Below are 20346 nucleotides of genomic sequence, written 5' to 3' on the forward strand. Positions count from 1 at the left end.
TCCAATACGTACTCACTTTTTCGGTTTTTTGGTCTTAAATTTTGCGCTGAGTTTGCATAGACCACAGCATTGTCAGTGCACTTGGAAGTATTTCTTTGCAGTGCGCACCATTCTAGAATTCACACGTGCAGGGTGGGTGGGGACGTGTACTTCATCCCCTTGTCTTGCTGATAGTATCTAGCAAGGTGCCTGGACCCTGGGATGCAGGCGCGGCACAGAATCGGTGGGAGTACAGCGGTGAGTCCTACGTGACCCACAGGCAAGAAAGCGGGGAAGCTTCGCGAAAGAACGTCAGTGAGAGCAAAGCGCAATCCGCCAGCAGCAACAGCAGCGTGGTGAGGACACAGACGGGACACGAAAGGGTGAGGACACGACCCGGCCTTTACAGGTCGTGCTCTGCAGACCTGCTCTGCACCAGAGCCCCCCAGCTGAAGCCCGCCCCCGACGGCGAGCACACCCGCGGCCCAGGATGTCCGCCATAGCCTGGAGGCTCGATGGCGTCCCGCGGCGGGCCAGCCCCCGCCCCCGCCCCCATCCCCACCCCCGGCCCCGCCCCCGGCCCCGGCCCCGCCCCCATCCCCGCCCCGCCTCCGCCCCCCGCCCCCGCCCCTATCCCCACCCCCCCGCCTCCGCCCCCATCCCCACCCCCACCCCCCCCCGCCCCATGTCCACCCCCCCGCCCCCATCCCCACCCCCCCCGCCCCCATCTCCATCCCCCCCGCCCCCATCCCCACCCGCCGCCCCCGCCCCCGCCCCCGTTCCCATCCCCACCCCCACCCCCACCCCCCCGAAGTGCGACCGGAAGGGGCGGGCCGGGGCTGGAGCTGCAGGCCTGCCGGGGGGGAGGGGCGCGGGCCGCGACTGCGGGGATCTGGTGGCCCGCGGCCCTCCCCGCACACTGGCCTCCCGCCGCGCCGCTCGGCCGCCGCGAGCTCCGGTACAGGTGGGTCCCGCCCCGGGGGTCGAGGAAGGGGTGCGGGGGCGCTCCGGCAGAGCGAGCCTGCCGCTGGCGGGGCTAGTGGTTCCCGCGCCGTGCGTGCGGGGCCGGGAGCCGCGCCGTACTCACCTCCAGCCGGGCCGCGTCGGCGGCCGCTCCTGCCTGCCCTGCCGCAGGGCTGTCGTCACGGGCCGTGCGGGCTGCGCCACACGGAGCGCGCCCGCCCGGGTCAGCGCGGGGCCGGCTGGGCCCGGCGCTAGGCGAGACCTGCGAGAGCCGCACACTCGCCGGGGCTTCTCCGCCCGGGCTCCGTCAGGGACGCGCAGGCACTCTCGCTCCCAGCGAGCCCCTGAGCCCCGCGCACGCTGCGCTTTCCTGCAGTGGCGAGTGCCATTGCACTGGCTGCGAGACCTTGCAGCTGTCTCTGGCCTTGTATCAGTAGTACATGCTCTAGTGCTCTGTGCCCAGAGCTTACACTCTGCCTGCCCTTCCTGAGCCGCGATGCCTAGCCAGAGCCAGGAGCAGCAGAGCAGCACTTGGGGACAAGCTCACACTTCTGATGACAGCTCGGAAGGCTTTTGAATGCTGTTAACTGCCCCGAAAACTGGAAAGCACATTCATTCTATACTCTAGCTGACTGTTATCTCTGAAGGACGAAATTGTGGACACTCCACTATTAAACATTTTCACCAGATGACTGTTTGACCAGAATGTCACGAATAGACATAGGGTCCGGCCTAGCAAAAGTCTCCGCCTAAAACAGTTGGGTAGCTTCACTGCATCTACCCACTCACTGAAAGAAAACCGTCATCCATGACAGCCTACAACAGCCCTGGTCCCTCTTTACTGACTTTTCCCCCTTTCAGGAAACACTCCTAAAAACCACACCCAGCTCATATTACATTGACTGGAAAGACTACAAGAATCAAAACTGATCTGGAGCGACTCTATGTAGTTCTTCCTCCTCACACTGATAATTATGGTGACTACATACTATACAAGACAGTGAGATCTTCACGACTATGAGAGGTGACTGTGTCTCTGTATCCCAGTACTTGAAGAACTCAGCCTATAACACACGACTTGGGTGATTCGGGGACTACTTGCTGGGTTGGCTGACTGGCAGTTTCTTTAGGGCGCTAGGTCTCACTGTCTGTTTCTGGGAAGTGTGGACTGGGACAGATCGCTCCCTTCCTTGTCTCAAGCATCTATATGGGAACCCCCGGCAGTCCCTGGGAACGGCAGTCACATGTCCAGAGCAGCCATCAGCTGTCTGCCTGTCAGGAGGAGGGAAGGTCCCCTGGACCCACAGGCCTCTTGGCTGGGCTGAGTCACTTTCCTCTGGGAGCCACCGTGGACATGGGTCCGCCAGAAGAGGCCGCAGGCTGCCACGCAGATATTGGCTGTGCTCGTGGGGGATGGGGATGGCCGCACTAGCTCCTCCGTGGCCCTGGCACGGGAACTCGTGTCCCGAGAGGCTCGTGGCCTGAGAGGCTGGCGACCAAGCTTGACTGTGCCCCACCCATAGGCTCTTGGGGAGGGGTGGCTGGAATAACCGTGGGCGTTGTTCTGGCCAGGGCACCCGGTGATCCCCCTCTGCTCATTCCAGTGATGGGGAAGCACTGATAAGACACTGGCACAGGCCGCCTCCGCGGTGCACTCAGGACCGGCCCTTTGCCAGGACTTGCCAAGGCCTTGGCTGGCCCACATTTACACCCTGTTCGTTCGTTCATTCATTCATTCATTCATTCATCCTTCCCCTCCGAAGACAGTGACTGCCTGCTCTATGCCAGGATGCTGGGGCAGAACTAAGACTTCACCCTCAAATTTGAGGCAGCCCCACTCGGCCTCACTTCTCCACACAGTCTGGTCACCTCTGCTCTGGACTTTTTTCAGTCCAAACACTCCTGATTACTATTCCCAATTGCAAGGTGGCAACATTCTAGCCCCTCTCCCCCAGTGATTTTCTTCATTTTTATTTTAAATGGCCTAAATCAGTGCCACCACATGGGATAACAGCCACCCCTCCTGTCACCACTGCAGTAACAGCAGTGACAGAAAGCTATCCCCTTCCTTGGGGGTTGTCAGAGGTGACTGTCTCCTATCTCTCTCTCTTCCTCTCTCTCTCGCTCCCTCTCTCCTCCCCAGGCTGCTTCTACAACTTTGTGTGGAGGTATCATTGACATGCCCTGGAAATTGCCCTTGTGGAATCTGCATTTCCGGGTGATTGTGAGCTCTGGCCCTTCTTGTGAATGGAGTCTGCCCACGGGAAGCTTAGGACCCAGCAGCAGCGAGTCCCCTCACTTCAGTGCCTTCTCTCTCTTCCCTGTTTCTTCTCCGCAGTTCATGCTTTCTGTGTCTGTGGACTACACTCTTCTGGACGTTTCCTGTGGCCACGGCTTAACACTCTGAGGCCTTTTGGACTACTTTAACGCTGCACGCTTCCAGGCTTCAGCCACGTGGTACCCTGTGTCGTTTCCTTTCCTGGCTGAAGACTAAGTGTCCCACTGAGTGCATGTAAGTGCCGCACATTTACCCATTTGTTCTTTGGACCATTTGTATTTGGATTGTTTCTTTGTTTTTTTGGGTTTTTTTTTGGACAGATTTGAACACTGTCACTTTAAACATTTGTTTCCGTGTTTTTGTGTACATGTTTCTGCTTCTCTTGAGTAGGTGCCTACAGGTGGAATCGCTGGGTCGGTCACCTGGGAAGTGTGTGCCTCATGTTTTGTTTCATTGTTCTACAAAGGAACACCACTAGTTTACACTTTGTGCGTTCATAATTGCCACTAGCAGTGTATGGCTCTACTGATAGTTTCCACATTCTCATCAACATCGTGATTTTCCCCTTTAAAACAGCTTTCCTGTGTGTGTGAAGTCTTACCTCATTGTGATTTGGATTTTCATAACCCTGAGCAATAATGAATTTGAACATCTTTTCATCTGCTTGTTGGATATTTCTATATGTACTTTAGATACTGACAGCTATGCTGTCCATCTTCACACCACGTTTCCCTTCTTATTGTTGAGACCTAAAAGTTCTTTTTGAATTTTGGATACAAATAGCTTCCTGGTTGTATTGATGGGAAGTAGTTGCTCCCAGCTGGTAGCATAGCTTTTCCTTTTCTTAATGTTTGTTTGTTTTTTCTCCTTAATGGCATTTTTGACAAGTTGGAGTACTCTCCACTGTACTAAGGAGAAAGGAGCTTAATGTACTTTTGAAGAGCAATGGCTTTGAATTTTTATAAAGTTCAGATTAAGGAGCTGGGCAGTGGTGTACCTGGTTAAGCACACACATTACAGTGTGCACGGGCCTGGATTCAAGCCCCCGTCCCCACCTGCAGGGGCAAGCTTCACGAGGGGTGAAGCAGGGCTGCAGGTGTCTCTCTGTCTCCCTCTCTGTCACACCTTTCCCGCTTGAATTCTGTCTCTATCCAATAAAATAAACATAAAGAAATTTTCAAAAATAAAGTTCAGTTTATCATTTTCCTTACGCGGATTCTGCTTTTTGGTACTGCAACTCTTTACATAATCCAAGTTCATGAAGATTTTCTTTTTTAAAAAGATATGCTTATTTATCGATGAGAGAGAAAGCACCAGAGTTCTCACCCTGGCATATGTGATGTCAGAGTTTGAACTTATAACATCATGCATGCAAGTTCAGCACTCTGCCAACTATGCCAGCTCCTGAACCGCCTGACAGCCTTTTTCCTCATGTGTCCTTCTTAACTTTCAGCATTTGTCCTTCTGCATTTATGTCACTGACCCATTTTGACATAGTTTGAGTGTGTAGTGTGAGGAACCTACATTATCTTTTGTATTTGGATATCTGATTGCCCTGTTAATATTCACTGGAAAAACTGCTCACTTCACGCTGAGTTGGCTTAGAAGCTTTTGAAAATGGGTTGTTCATATCTGGCCATTGATTTGCGTCGCACAAGTCTTGCTTGCATTCTTGTTTCAGTCCCACACTGCTGTGGTTGCTGTCCTCTGTACTGTTTTGAAATTGGGAAATGTGAGTCCACAGATTTTGATCTTTTTCAAAATTGTTCTGCCTACTCTGAATTCTTTATATTATCATAGAAATGTTAGGATGACTCCACCTAGGTTGTGACAGAGGTTGTATTGATCTACCCAGCAATTTTGAGAGAATTACCATCTTAGCAATTTTGTTTTCCAGTACATGAAATTGAAAAGCCTTTCTATATATTAAGATTTTCTGTAATCTCCCTAATTAGTGTCTCATTGTTTTCAGTGTAGAAGTCTTTCGTTCATTAAATTTACTCTTAAGCATTTCATTCTTTTTTCCTGATATTGTAAACTATTTTATTATCATTTCTTTGAAGTTTCTGTGCAAAGTATATAGAAATGCAGATGACCTTTAAGTATTGATTTTAGGTCCTTGATGAATGAAATCATTATGGGGGGGGGTGTAGGGGGTGTTCCTTGGGCGTTTCTTCTATGGGAGTATATCAAAGCCATTTTACTTCTTTTCAGCTGGATCTTTCTCTCTCTTTCTTTTTCTTATCTAATTCCCCTGGCTAGAATCTCCAGTGTGATGCTGGTTAGCAGTGGCGAGTACAGGCATATTTGTCTTGTTCCTGTGTTAGGGGAGCGTGAGGACTTTTCTCATTGATCACGGCGGCATGATGATAGTGATGTGTTTATTTTTGTAGCTGTTTTTCATCAGGTTGAGGGCATTTTCTTTTGCTAGTTGCTTGAATGCTGCTTTTTTTTTTTTTATCATGAATGGGTGTTAGATTTCACTTCTCTTCTTTTACTGGAATGATAATTCAGTTTTGTCTTTTATTTCCACTGCATGCATATATATATTTAAAAAAACAAAAGCTTATTACTTTTTATTTAAAAACATGACTAAGGGGAGGCAGGCAGTAGTGCAGCAGGTTAAGTGCAGGTGGCGCAAAGCGCAAGGACCGGGGTGAAGATCCCAATTGGAGCCCCCAGCTCCCCACCTGCAGGGGAGTCGCTTCCCAGGTGGTGAAGCAGGTCTGCAGGTGTCTGTCTTTCTCTCCCCCTCTCTGTCTTCCCCTCCTCTCTCCAGTTCTCTCTGTCCTAGCCAACAACGACGACATCAATAACAACGATAATAACTACAACAATAAAACAACAAGGGCAACAAAAGGGAATAAATAAATATAAAAAAAAGAAAAGTGAACTATTGGTGATAACTGTTATAGAGAATCCAGATGTAAAATTATGATCCTATACACCTGAAATATGTATGTTTTAAACCAGTATTATCTCAACGCATATTTATTAATAAAAATCATTATAAAAAGAAGTCTTCGGGGGGAGTCGGGCAGTAGCACAGCGGGTTAAGTACATGTGGCACGAAACGCAAGGACTGGCGTAAGGATCCTGGTTCGAGCCCCCGGCTCCCCACCTGCAGGGGAGTCGCTTCCCAGGCAGTGAAGCAGGTCTGCAGGTGTCTATCTTGCTCTCCCCTTCTCTGTCTCCCCCTTCTCTCTCCATTTTTCTCTGTCCTATCCAACAATGACAACATCAGTAGCAACAACAATAATAACTGCAGCAACAATAAAAACAACAAGGGCAACAAAAAGGAAATAACTAAGTAAATATTTTTAAAATCTTTTTAAAAAAGATAACCCTTTATAAAAGAATGACTAGATGCACCTTTTTTTTCTTACCGTTTCTGGTTGTCATTTGGTCTCAAAATAAATACACTATCAGTAATGGATTAATGATGGCATAGCATTTACAAAATATTCAAATAGATACAATATACAATTTATGATAAAAAACGTTAAAAGAAACAAGTTAGATCATATTTAAATACTGGTACAATGACAGTAGCAGCTTCCACTTTGCTAATCTGTAGACTTTCTAGAGCTTTTGTGTGTGAAAGAAGTTTCACAGGGATGACTCAAGCATTTAAATTGATACTATACACAGTGTTTCATCAATATCATAAATATTCTAAGTGTCCTGTAAAATGTTCTGTTAGTTTCCACTGCTTTTTATTCTTGGGAATCATTCCTTTATTCTTATATTAAAAATGTAGCTGACAGGCATTGAAAGCCTTTGTACTTGGAGTAGACATGTTTCTTAACTGTATTATCCGTTTGATTTTCAGACATCAATGTGTTTAAACATAACTGTGGGTTTCATGTAAACAAAACACTTGTCCCCGCATCCCCACAGTGTTTTATGGTCTGATGAGTTTCTACAATACTCTGTTTGACATCTCTGAGAAAGTGCTAGAACTGGGAAAGTATCCACATTTCTGAGAAATCACTAGAATGTCTTCGTAGCCTAAATTAACCCGGGAATATTTCAAGGATGTCATCTCTGGTGCCTGTGCAGTGGTCCACCTTCTTGAGCACACTTTAGTTCCCGTGTGCAGGACCCTGGTCCGAGCCCCTGCTTGCCACTCACAGCTGGGATGGTATCCGTCTTTCCCTCTACCTCTCTGTCTCCCGCACCCCTCTCAGTTTCTATCTGTCCTGTGCGATCTCCTTTTTCTCTTTCTTCTTTTCTTTTCTTAGTTTTTTCTTCCTTCCTATCTCCTGGGGTTATCTCCGGGTTTCAGTGCTAGCACTATGAATCCGCAGTTCCAGAGGCCATTTGTTCCTATTTTCCCCTATTTTTTAATTGAATGGGATAGAGAGAAATTGAGAGGGGAGGGGTCGATAGAGGGGGAGAGAGAAAGATAACAGACACTTGCAGACCTGCCTCACCGCAAGCAGTGTCCCCTGGGGGCTCAAACCTGGGTCCCTGTGCATGGTCCTTGTGCCTAACTGGTTGTGCCAGCAGCTGGCCCCCAATAAATCTTTTTAAAAGAAAGGAAAAAGAGGGGCCGGGTGGCGGCGCACCTGGTTGAGCGCACACGTTACAGTGCACAAGGAACCAGCGTTAAGCCCCTGGTCCCCACCTGCAAGGGAGAAGCTTCACAAGTGGTGAAGTAGTGCTGCAGGTGTCTCTGTCTCTCTCCCTCTCTATCCCCTCTTCCCTCTCAATTTCTGGCTATGTCTATCCAAGAAATAACTAAAGATAATAGTTTTAAAAATAAATTAAAAAGAAAGGGAAAAGAGAGCGCAGAGCCGAAGCTTTCTTCAGTGTGGTGGGGGTTGGGCTTATACTGGGCTTGCTCATGTGACAAAGCAGTGTACTAGCCAAGTGAGCTATTTTGCTGACTTTATATTCTAATTCTATGGCTGCAACAAACCTTTTGTTTCAAATTCTTTTGGGAAAAAATGGGTTTGAATGAGCTACTCTTAGCTCTTAGCTGCTTATAGGGAACAGAAATCAAATCTAAAGGAGTTCCTTTGTGTTCCCCTTTTCTTGCCACTAGAGTTATGACCGGGGCTGGTACCTGTACAATTCCGTGGACTCCACTATTCCTGGTGAGCATTTTTTCCTTTTTTATGGATGTTATGAGACAAAGAGAGGGAGGGAGGGAGGAGGGAAGACACCATCAACACTGCTCAACCACCCATGAAGCTTCCCTCCCGTGGGTGGGGACTGAGACTTGAATCCAGGCCCTTGCGTATGGTAGTGTGAATGCTCTACCCGGTGCACCACTGACGGCTCCTTCAGGAACTTTTTTACTCATCAGATTTATAACACTTAAGAATCACATGAGCCTATATGCTAAAATACTTTTTGATTATTCGTTAATACCCGAGATGAATGAAAGAGTGGCTATGAGCAGCAACAAATGCTTGAGCTGTTAAAGGTAGCAGCAAATGCTGGAGAGGGTGTGGGGTCAAAGGAACCCTCCTGCACTGCTGGTGGGAATGTCAATGGGTCCTACCTCTGTGGAGAGCAGTCTGGAGAACTCTCCGAAGGCTAGAAATGGACCTACTCTGTGACCCTGCAATTCCTCTCCTGGGGATAGATCCTAAGGAATCTAACACACCCATCCAAAAAGATTTGTATATAGCTACGTTCTTAGCAGCACAATTTGGAATAGCCAAAACCTGGCAGCAACCCAGGTGTCCAACAACAGATGAGTGGCAGAGCAAGTTGTGGTCTACATACACAATGGAACACTACTCAGCTATTAAAAACAGTGACCTTCAGCTCATCTTGGATGGAGCTTGAAGGAATCATGTGAAGTGAGATAAGTCAGAAACAGAAGGATGAATATGGGATGATCTCACTCATAGGCAGAAGTTGACAAGCAAGATGAGAAAACACTGGTCAGAACTTGGACTGGAGTTGGTGTATTGCACCGAAGTCAAAGACTCGGGGGAGGGGGGGACGGGGGTTCAGGCCCTGGAACATGATGGCAGAGGAGGACCTAGTGGGGGTTGTATTGTCATGTGGAAAACTGGGAAATGTTATGCATGTACAAACTATTATATTTACTGTCGACTATAAAACATCAATCCCCCAGCAAAGAAATTTAAAAAAAGAAAGAAAAAAGAGGCTGTGAACACTGTCAGTGCACATACAGGGCACTCACATCTAGTCAAATTTGAACAACCTCCCCAGCTTGATTTGGATCATTTCACAATAGATATCACTTTGGAGTCTGCATCTTCTCATCTGTTCTCTTCTTAATCACAAAACAAAAAAACCTTCAAATACACACGTTATACCACAGTACGTGTGGAATCCATACTATCCCCATGTGCATTATCCTCCATATTCTTTATAACTTTGTGGCTTTTCAGTTTGTATTGAAACAGACAGAGAGGGGAGGAGGAGGAGGAGGAGGAAAGAGAAAGAAGCTTCCCCTGCAGAGGGGGCCCGGGCTCTTGAAGCTGAGTCCCCGAGTGCCCGCACACTGTAATGTGTACCCTCAGCAAGGTGCGCCACCACCTGTCCTTACTCGCTCATTTATTCAGTGCCAGTGTCTCATGCATGTGTGATAGCTCTGCTCCTGGGCTGACTGTTTCTCTCCTGCTGGGCTTGGTTATCATCGCACTGCTCGACAGCCTTTGGAGCTTCCCCAGTACCACGGTACTCTCATGCCACCCAGGACATTGTGCAAGGCCTGGGTCTTTACTGGGATTAATCTAGTTCCTGGTTCTATGTTTTTTTATTGTTAAGTGGAGCACCACATAGACTTCCTTTTTTATTTTATTAGTGATTTGGTGTTGATTTACAAAATTACATGTCAGTAGGGGTACAATTAATTCCATACTGTTCCCACCACCAGAGTTTGAATCCCCGATCCTTCCATTGCAAGCCACAGCAGTTCTCCTAAGGCTGCGACATGGGTTAACTGTCATCTCTACAACTACCTGTCTACATTTGTACATCCTTTCACCCTTTTTCTTCCAGGGTCAGCCCTCTCTTTCCCTCCAAGCCACACATAGCCCTGCAAATGTCTCTCCCCTTCTCCTCTTCTCTCTCTGGGTCCTGGTAGAGCTGGAGTTCAGAACCCTCTTCCTCCTTTCACGTCTCCCCCACTGGGAGAATGAATCAAAATTGTTTGGGAGGAGTCGGGCGGTAGCACAGCGGGCTAAGCACCCGTGGCGCAAAGCGTAAGGACCTGCACGAGAATCCCGGTTTGAGCCCCCAGCTCCCCCACCTGCAGGGGAGTCACTTTACAGGCAGTGAAGCGGGTCTGCAGGTGTCTAGCTTTCTCTCCCCCTCTCTGTATTCCCCTCCTCTCTCCGTTTCTCTCTGTCCTATGTAACAACGACATCAATAACAACAACAATAATAACTACAACAACAATAAAAACAACAAGGGCAACAAAAGGGAAAATAAATAAAAATTTAAAAAATTGTTTTGGGGGAGCAGAAGGTAGGAGTTCTGGCCTCCGTAATTGATTCTCCACTGGACGTGGGCATTAGCAGGCTGATCCACACCCCCAGCCTTTTTCTGTCTTTACCTGGTGGGGTAGAGCTCCAGAGAGGCAAGGTTCCAGGACACATTGGTGAGGTCGTCTGCCCAAAGAAGTCAGGATGAAATCATGATAGCATGTGAAGATCTTCTCCCATTCTGTGAGGGGGTGTCTTGGTTTGGGTAGTGGTTTCTTTTGCTGTGCAGAAGCTTTTAATTTGATGTAGTCCCATAGGTTTATGGTTGCCTTAGTCTTCTTTGTAATTGGATTCATTTCATTGAAGATGTCTTTGAAATTTATGCGGAAAAGAGTTCTGCCAATATTTTCCTCTAACTATCTGATAGTTTGTGATCTAACGTCCAAGTCCTTGATCCACTTGGAATTTACTTTTGTGTTTGGTGAAATATTGCGGTTCAGTTTCATTCTTCTGCATGTTTCAACCCATTTTTTCCAACACCATTTGTTGAAGAGACTCTGCTTTCCCCATTTAATAGTCTGGGCACCTTTGTCAAAGATTAGATGCCCATAGGTGTGGGGGCTCACTTCTGGGCTCTCAATTCTATTCCACTTGCCAGTGTGTCTATTCATGTTCCAGTACCAAGCAGTTTTGATGACAATGGCCCTATAATATACAGTTTGAGATCTGAAAGTGTGATGCCTCCAATTCTGTTCTTTTTTCCTCAAGATTGTTTTGGCAATTCTAGGTCTTTTCTGGTTCCAGATAAACATTTGTAGTATTTGTTTTATTCTCCTAAAAATGTGCTTGGGATCTTAATAGGGATAGCATTAGATGTGTATATGGCTCTGGGTAGTATGTTCGTTTTGATGATGTTAATTCTTCCAACCCATGAACATGGAATATCTTTCCACTTCTTTGTGTCTTTTTCAATTTCCGTGAGTAGTGACTCATAATTTTCAGTATACAAGTCTTTCACTTCTTTGGTTAGGTTTATTCCTAGATACTTTATTGCTTTTGTTGCTATAGTAAAAGGAACTGATTTCTGGATTTCAACTTCTTCTAACTTACTGTTTGCATACAGGAATGCCACTGACTTTTGAATGTTAATTTTGTAGCCTGACACTTTCCTGTATTGCCTGATGATTTCCAAAAGCTTCTTGCTGGATTCCTTAGGTTTTTCTGTGTATACTATCATGTCATCTGCAAATAGGGAGAGTTTGACTTCTTCTCTTCCAATCTGTATCCTTTTAATTCCTTGCTCCTGCCTGATTGCTATGGCAAGAACTTCCAACACTATGTTGAATAGTAATGGTGATAGTGGGCAGCCCTGTCTAGTACCTGATCTGAGGGGAAACGCTTCCAGTTTTTGACTATTGAGTATGATGTTGGCTGTAGGTTTGTTATATATAGACTCCACAATCATCAGGAATTTTCCATCTATTCCCATTTTTTGTAGTGTTTTGATCATAAAGGAATGTTGTATTTTGTCAAAGGCTTTTCTCTATGGATATGATCATGTGGTTTTTGGTCTTGCTTTTGTTGATGTGGTGGATCACATTGATTGATTTACGTATATTAAACCAACCTTGCATGATGGGGATAAACCTCACTTGGTAATGATGAACAACCTTTTTAATATACTGCTGTATCCCATTGGCTGGAATTTTGTTCAATATTTTAGCATCTATGTTCATCAGAGATACTGGTCTGCAGTTTTCTCTTCTGGTTATGTCTCTGTCTGCTTTTGGTATCAGAGTGTGATGTTGGCTTCACAGAAGCTGGAAGGGAGGATTCCAGTGTCTTCAATCTTCTGGAAGACTTTTAAAAGTAGAGATATTAGTTCTTCTTCGAAGGTTTTGTAGAATTCATTTGTAAAACCATCTGGTCCAGGACATTTACTCTTGGGAAGGTTTTTGATAACTGTTTCAATTTCATTAGCTGTGATAGGCCTGTTCATATTATCTTGTTCCTCTTTATTTAATTTTGAAAGTTTGTAGGTATTTAGGAAATAGTCCATTTCTTCCAGGTTCTCTAGCTTGGTGGCATGTAGTTGTTCATAGAAGCTTTGCATGATATGTTGAATTTCTGTGGTGTTTGTTGTGATATCTCCTCTTTCATTTATGATCTGATTTATTTGGGTCTTCTCCCTTTTTTGTTTTGTGAGTCTGGCTAAAGATGTGTCAATTTTGTTCACTCTTTTAAAGAACCAACATTTACTTCTGTTGATCTTTTGTATGGTTTTCTTATTTTCAATGTTATTTTTTTCTGCCCTAACTTTAGTGATTTCTGCCCTTCTCATTGATTTGAGGTTCCTGTGCTCTTCTTCTTCTAGGTCTTTAAGGTGTGCAGTCAGGCTGTTTAATTGTGCTTTTTCTTGTTCCCTAATGTGTGCTTGTATGGCTATGAACTTTCCACTCAGTACTGCCTTAGCTGTGTCCCAAATATTTTGATAGCTTGTGTCTTCATTTTCATTGAACTCTTGAAACATTTTGATTTCTTCCTTTATTTCCTCTTTGACCCAATAGTTGTTAAGGAGTGTACTGTTGAGCTTCCACATTTTGGGGCTATTACTAATCTTCTGTTGATTGTTAAGTGTTAGTTTAGTTCCACTGTGGTCTGAGAAGATGCTTGGGATGATTTCAGTGCTCTTGAATTTGCTGATGCTGTCTTTATGGCCTAACATATGGTCTAACCTTGAGAATGACCCATGTGGACTTGAATAGAATGTGTATTCCAGTTTCTTGGGGTGAATGACTCTGAAAATGTCCAATAGTTCTAGTTTATCTATCTCCTCATTTAGCTCCCTCATGTCTTTATTGACTTTCTGCCTGGATGATCTGTCAAGTTGAGAAAGTGGGGTGTTGATGTTCCCTCCTATTATTGTGTTGATTATAATATATTGCTATAGCTTTTTTGGTAGATGTTTCATGAATTTAGATAGCTTCTCATTGGGTGCATAGATGTTAATAATTGTTAAGACCTCTTGATTGACTGATCCTCTGAGCATTGAGTAATGTCCATTCCTATCTTTTTAAATTTTATTTATTTTAAAATCTATTGTGTCAGATATGAGAATAGCTGTTCTTACCTTTTATGCAGGCCATTGACCTGTATGGTAGTTTTCCATCCTTTAACTTTCAGTCTGTGTTTGTCTTGTTGAGTTAGGTGGGTTTCCTGTAGACAGCATATGGGTGGGTTCTGTTTTCTGATCCATCTTCCTAATCTATGCCTTTTAATAGGTGAATTCAGGCCATTGCCATTTGTTGATAGTATAGATTGAAGATATTTTAACACCATTATTGTAGATTTTTAGAGTGTCCTGTTATATGGCATATTTATGGTGGTCTGACTGTTTATAGGAGACCTTTCAGAATTTCTTTCAGGATAGGCTTGGTGATAGTTGATTCTTTCAACTGTTGCTTGTCTGAGACGGTTTTGATGCCTCCATCTCACCTGAATGACAGTTAAGCAGGATACAGTAGTCTTGGCTGAAAGCCTTTCTCATTGAGCACCCGATAGATACCTTGCCTTTCTCTTCTGTGCTGTAGTGTGTGTGTGTGTGTGTGTGTGTGTGTGTATGTATGTGTGAAGTCTGTAGCTAATCTTACGGGTTTTGCTCTGTAGGTAACTCTTTGTTTTTCTCTTTCAACCTTCAGGATCATTTCTTTATCCTTATTCCTTTTTCATTCTCAATATGATGTGTCTTGGTGTCTTTAATTCTGGTTAATTCTGTTTGGCACCCTCTGGCTTCTTGAACCTTTGTGTCTTTGAGGTTGTCTAAACTACAGAAGTTCCCAGTTTTTATGTCCTGTAGAGTGCTTTCTTCCCGTCCCTCTCTTCCTTCCTCTGGTAAGCCAATAATGTGTATATTATTTCTTTTGAAGTCATCCCATAGGTCTCTATTGTTGTTTTCAGTATCTCTTAATCTCTTTTTGAGATCTCTTCTTTTTTAATTGTCTCTTAATTTGTCCTCGATCTTGCTAATTCTGTCTTCAGCTTCATTTATTCTATTCTCTTTCCCCTCTACTGTTTGCTGGAGTTCATCTGTTTTGTTACCCTGTTCTGAAACTGTTTTTAGCTTGTTTAGCCAGTTGTGTTCTTAGCTCAGCTATTTCAGCTTTCAGCTCTCTAATAACCTTGAGATAATTAGTGTTTTCTTCCAGGGTCTCATTTGTTGTTTCTGCATTTCTGATGACAATTCTTTCAAACTCTTTACTCACTCCTGTGATTATTTCCTTAACTAGTGTTTGTATGTTGACCTCATTATTTTGTGCGTCAACCTTTGCAGGGGCTTTAAGCTGGACTCTTGTCCTGGTTCATTTCTCCAATATTTCTTCTTGTTGGTTTAACCATTTTATATATTATGTTGCGAGGTCCCTCTCTCAGTACTTTTCAAATTACTGATCACTCTTGCCTGGATTGACTTGTGTCTAAGTAAGGTAATTAAAGGGTTCACAGTTGTGGAAATTGACAGTTGTCTCAATAGTATTTTAATCCCTGAGTTGGAGCTCAGTGGCTTAAAAGCCTCTTTTGTTCTTTTTCTTCTCTGTAGGCTATGGGAGCCTGAGGGCTTTTAAACTATAAGTAGGATTCTTAGCTTAATCACTCACTGCTGACCAAGAGATAAAGTGGGGTGGAGGAGAGATAATTCAGTGGCGGTATAGATCTCCTGAGTTCTCTGTCCCCTGGTGTCAGCACAGGGCCTCCCTGCCACTGCTCCAGCTTCTGAGGGCAGTAACAATGGAGACTCACAGTTGCATTTGGTGAGTCTCAGGGGTGTCCTCTCCTCCCTTCAGCCCTCCCCTTGTTGGTGAAACAGACTGGAGGTGGTGTCTCAACTGGTAATCTGCGGAACTGTTACCAGCCACTTAATCTTTCCCTAGGCTTCTCTCTGTCCAGGAGCCACATGTGTTTGCACTCACTGGTGATTTGGTGGTGTCCTGAAGTCATTCTAGTCCTGTCTTGATGCAGTCCCCGGTGGTCTAGGCAGCTTATTATTATGTGTTGTAAGTACATTTAATAAGGGTTTGCATGAAAACTATGAAAACACTGAGTAGTCAGCCAACTGACTCTTCCTAGGGGGCTTGGGGAGATTTTGCAAAGAAAGTGACATTCATGCTAGACCTCAGGCAGAAGAGTGACATGATGGAAGTGTTTTAAGAAAATTAATCTGGCAACAGTATGGGGAAAAGATTGGAATCTAGATGAACTGGAGGCAAGGAAACCATCTATTCTATGAAACCATCTATTCTGTGGCAGTAGTCCAGGTATGAGATGATGAAAGCATCTGTAGGAATGGAAAGAGAAGGACAAATCTGAGAGACATTTGGAAGGAAAACTTGACAGGAGCTAAATGTACTCTTGGCTTTAAGCCTTTCAGGAGGTAATGCTTCTTCCTTAACAATAATCATGAAAAGATTCAGATTGACCTATTATATAATTGCCTATTCTGACGAATTTCTACCTATGGCTGTTATCCAGAAGTTTCTATTGTTATTGGTACTTGTTGGGTCTTAATTTACATTAAGATGACTTTAGACTAAAGGTTGGGAAGCTCTCAAAACCCTAATATTGACAATGAAACAGCAAATAATTATATTAAGAAAAACTTAGGAAAATCATGGCGCCGCATAGGGAGCTTTACATTAGCCCATAGTTTCCTTCTTTGTTTTTTCTTTCTTTTAAGGCTAATGTTTAAAAGATGGAGAAGAAGGATGTATATGCCAGGTGGTATGTGCCTAAAGAATTAATATTTGAAATTATAAGACTAAAAACTATGTTAGGCATGTAGAAACACGTATTTTTGAAGATGACAGAAACAATTATTTTAAAACTTTGTTATTAAGGAGGTTAATGCTTTACAGTGCAGGCACTGTAACATGCATATAATTTCATTTTGCACCTGGCTCCACAGTTCTCTTCCACCCCTCTCTTCCCCAACTTTCCCCAGAGTTCCTTGCTTTGATTAAATATCAATCGGGCAATACACCATGCCCAGTTCATGCTTCACTTTGTTTTCTTCCTCCCTGTCTCTAATTATTAGGTCCCGCTTATAGGTGAAATCATTCAGTATTTATCCTTCTCTTTTTGGCATATCTCACTAAAAATGATGTCTTTCAATTCCATGCAAAATGATGCAAAGGAGAAAACTTCATTTTTAACAGCTGAGTAGTATTCCACCACATGTATATATACCACAGTTCTTTTTGTTGTTGCTGTTTTTAGTCACTCATCTGCCATTGAACATCTGGATTGTTTCCAAGTTTTGGTGATTACAAATTGTGCTGCTGTGAACATGGGTATGCATAGGTCTCTTCTGATGGGTATTTCCTTTGGATAAATCCCTAGGAAAGAAATTTCTAGGCCATATGACAGGTCTATTTCTAATGTTCTGAGTAATCTCCAGACTGTTTTCCACAAGGGTTGGACCAGTTTACACTCCCACCAGCAGTGCAGGAATATCCCTTTTTCTCCATATCCTCTCCAGCATTTGTTGTTACTCTTTTTTTTTTAATTTTTTATTTAATAAAAAGGAAACATTGACTAAACCTTAGGATAAGAGGGGTACAACTTCACACAATTCCCACCACCAGATCCCATCCCCTCCCCTGATAGTTTTCCTATTCTTTAACCCTCTGGGAGTATGGACCCAAGGTCATTGTGGGATGCAGAAGGTGGAAGGTCTGGCTTCTGTAATTGCTTCCCCGCTGAACATGGGTGTTGGCAGGTCGATCCATACTCCCAGCCTGTCTCTCTCTTTCCCTAGTGGGGAAGGGCTCTGGGGAAGCGGAGCTCCAGGATAGGAGCTCTAGGATAGCCCCAGGTGGGGTTGTCTGTCCAGGGAAATCTGGCTGGCATTATGCTAGCATCTGGAACCTGGTGGTTGAAAAGAGAGTTAACATACAAAGCCAAGCAAACTGTTGACCAATCACAGACCTAAAGGCTGAAATAGTGCAGATGAAGAGTTGGGGGTGTCCTCCATTTTGTAGATAGCTAGTAGGCATAGTTTAGTTATATTCCAAAGGGCCTGTGGCTATACTAGTGTTTTGTTTTGTTTTGTTTTGTTTTGTTTTGTTTTGCCTGAGCTTGAAATATGATATGCAGGTGGATCCTAATTATTGTCTCGGGAGGTGGTGTCATGGCTGGCAGAAGGACCAGAAAGCTGGATCAGGGAAGAGAGTAGCTCCCTAATATGGGAAAGGTGTATAAATATTGTTGTCTGTAAACCCCATCAATTTGATGTGATCTGGGGCCCATATTCAGCTTAGGAGCCTATGTGACCTCTGCATTACTGTCTTTTCTAATATAAGACATTCTTACAGGTGTAAAATGTTATCTTCTTGTTGTCTTTATGTGCATTTCTCTGATAATAGTGACTTTGAACACCTTCTCAAGTGTCTGTTGGACCTCTGCATCTCTTCTGTAAAGTTTCTGTACATGTCCTAACCCCATTTTCTTATAGGATTATTTGTTTTCTTTGTGTTAAGTTTACTGAGCTCTTTGTGAATTTTGGTTATTAGTCCCTTATCTGAAATACGTTGTGTAAAGATCTTCTCCCATGCAGTAGGATATCTTTCTGTTAGTTTGGTGATACCCTTTGCTTTGCAGAAGCTTTTCAGTTTGATGTAGTCCCATTGATTTATCTTTGTTTTTGTTTTCTTTACTGTTGGATTTGAACCCTGGAAAGCTTTTTTGCAGCATAGGCCATGAAGTGTTCTTCAGTGCTTTCTTCTTTAAGTATTTAATCGTTTCTGGTCTAATATCCGTGTCTTTGATCCACTTGGAGTTGGCTTTAAAAATTTTTTTGGAGAGAGAGAGAATCAGTGCAGTGCTGAGGATTATTAAATCTGGGGGCCCATTTATGCAAGTCCTATACTCTACTGCTGAGCTACCTCCTTGGTTGTTAGAACGACAACTGTATTCTTAGAAAAAGTATATATGGGGGTCAGGTGGCAGTGCACCTGGTTGAGTGCACGCTATAATGCATAAGGACCCAGGTTTGAGCCCCCACTTCCCACCAGCAGAGGAAAAGCTTTAGGAGTAGTGAAGCAGTGTTGCAGGTATCTCTCTGTCTCCCTTTCTCTCTACTTCCCTCTACCCTCTCAATTTCTGGCTGACTCTATCCAATAAATAAATAAAGATAATACCAAAATAAAATTAAAATAAATAAAAGAAGGTGTGTCCTGGCATAAGTACATTACAGCTCAGATATCATTGGATAACTCTCAGTGACCAAAGGAAATTAAGTATAAATGGTCTAGGAGTTAGCTTGTATAAATATATTACACTTCCAGAAAGGTAGAGTCTTCTCTACTAACCAATGAGCTAAGTATCTCCTGGGCTACCTTCTAGAACATGTTTTCAAGTTAGTGAATATTAGAAATTGCAAGGTTGTCAACAAAGACATCCCACACAAGCATACACTTTATTTCTGACAAGATTACTAAAGGTGGTCTATGAAAATAAAACAGACATGACATGAACTCTGAGCACATGTATGAATGAATGAAATGTCCACGAGATTGAAATAATTATTTTGGTATATCACTATAGAAACAAAAAAAGGATGGACCTATATTGATAAACATGAACTGAACTTGATTTTAGATTAGTTAATCAAGTCACCAAATTCAGCATGTTTTTTTTTGAATTTTTTTTATTTAAGAAAGGATTAATTAACAAAACCATAAGGTAGGAGGGGTACAACTCCACACAATTCCCACCACCCGATCTCCATATCCCATCCCCTCCCCCCGATAGCTTTCCCATTCTCTAGCCCTCTGGGAGCATGGACCCAGGGTCATTGAGGGTTGCAGAAGGTAGAAGGTCTGGCTTCTGTAATTGCTTCCCCGCTGAACATGGGCGTTGACTGGTTGGTCCCAGCATGGTTTTTAATAAACCACACACAGAGTCTTTGATTCCAGCAAACTTTACCATTTTATTAAGTGAAGATTTAAAGCAATTTACCAGATTTAGAAGGGCAATGAAGTTGCAAGAAAAATAATTAAACCCAATTCTCACAAACATTTGTGGGGTTCTACTACTAGGAACCATACTAAATGCTACTGAGATTCTCAAGAATTACAAAGGAAATATATGAAGACATGATTACAACACTTCTTCCTCTTAGGGAAGAATCCTTAGATCAAAATAAAGTTTATGGATTGATTGATTTTATTGCCACCAGGGATATCAATGGGTTTGATGCCTGTACTACAAATCCACTGCTCCCAGCAGCCATTTCTCTCTCTCTCTCTCTCTCTCTCTCTCTCTCTCTCTCTCTCTCTCTGGTTTGATAGAACAAAGAGAAATTGAGAGGAAAGGGGAAAATACATGTATGTCTATACACACAGTGGGTCTGGGAAACTATAAGTGATAAAGTACACGAAGGTGAATAGCTCAGGGCCAGGTAACAGTAGGCACTGCATAATAAAGAACTTTATTCTGCAGGCTCTAGAGATCCATTCAAAAGGAATGATATCCTGAAATGCCTATTTTAGTTCACTCTTCCTACAAGAAACAAAATAATTTGGGGAGAGGACAAGTATGTACGTAGATAGATAAATTCAAGAAGCAAAAAAAAAAAAAGTCAATACAAAAAAAATCCATTGCATCCTTTTTTAAAAAGAAGTTTATCTTTTTATTTTTATTTATTCTCTTTTGTTGCC

At 43.7% G+C, this 20346-nt stretch overlaps 2 protein-coding genes across 5 annotated transcripts in view; one reads left to right on the forward strand and one right to left on the reverse strand.

The window, feature by feature from the left end:
• The window catches only part of SPRY3 (sprouty RTK signaling antagonist 3), a 137625-nt gene extending 136435 nt beyond the window's left edge, over positions 1–1190 (reverse strand). Inside the window, exon 1 of the mRNA XM_060182870.1 lies at positions 1067–1190. The gene's annotated coding sequence lies outside the window, so the exon portion shown is untranslated. The remainder of the gene's footprint in view (positions 1–1066) is intronic.
• The window catches only part of TMLHE (trimethyllysine hydroxylase, epsilon), a 70267-nt gene continuing 50727 nt past the window's right edge, over positions 807–20346 (forward strand). Inside the window, exons 1-3 of one of the 4 annotated variants that reach the window (XM_060182867.1) lie at positions 807–943; positions 3086–3454; positions 8271–8322. The gene's annotated coding sequence lies outside the window, so the exon portion shown is untranslated. The remainder of the gene's footprint in view (positions 944–3085; positions 3455–8270; positions 8323–20346) is intronic. The other 3 variants (XR_009547491.1, XM_060182868.1, XM_060182869.1) reach the window with 3 other exon arrangements.

The sequence above is a fragment of the Erinaceus europaeus genome, chromosome X (genome assembly GCF_950295315.1).
Source record: "Erinaceus europaeus chromosome X, mEriEur2.1, whole genome shotgun sequence".
Lineage (NCBI taxonomy): Eukaryota > Metazoa > Chordata > Mammalia > Eulipotyphla > Erinaceidae > Erinaceus > Erinaceus europaeus.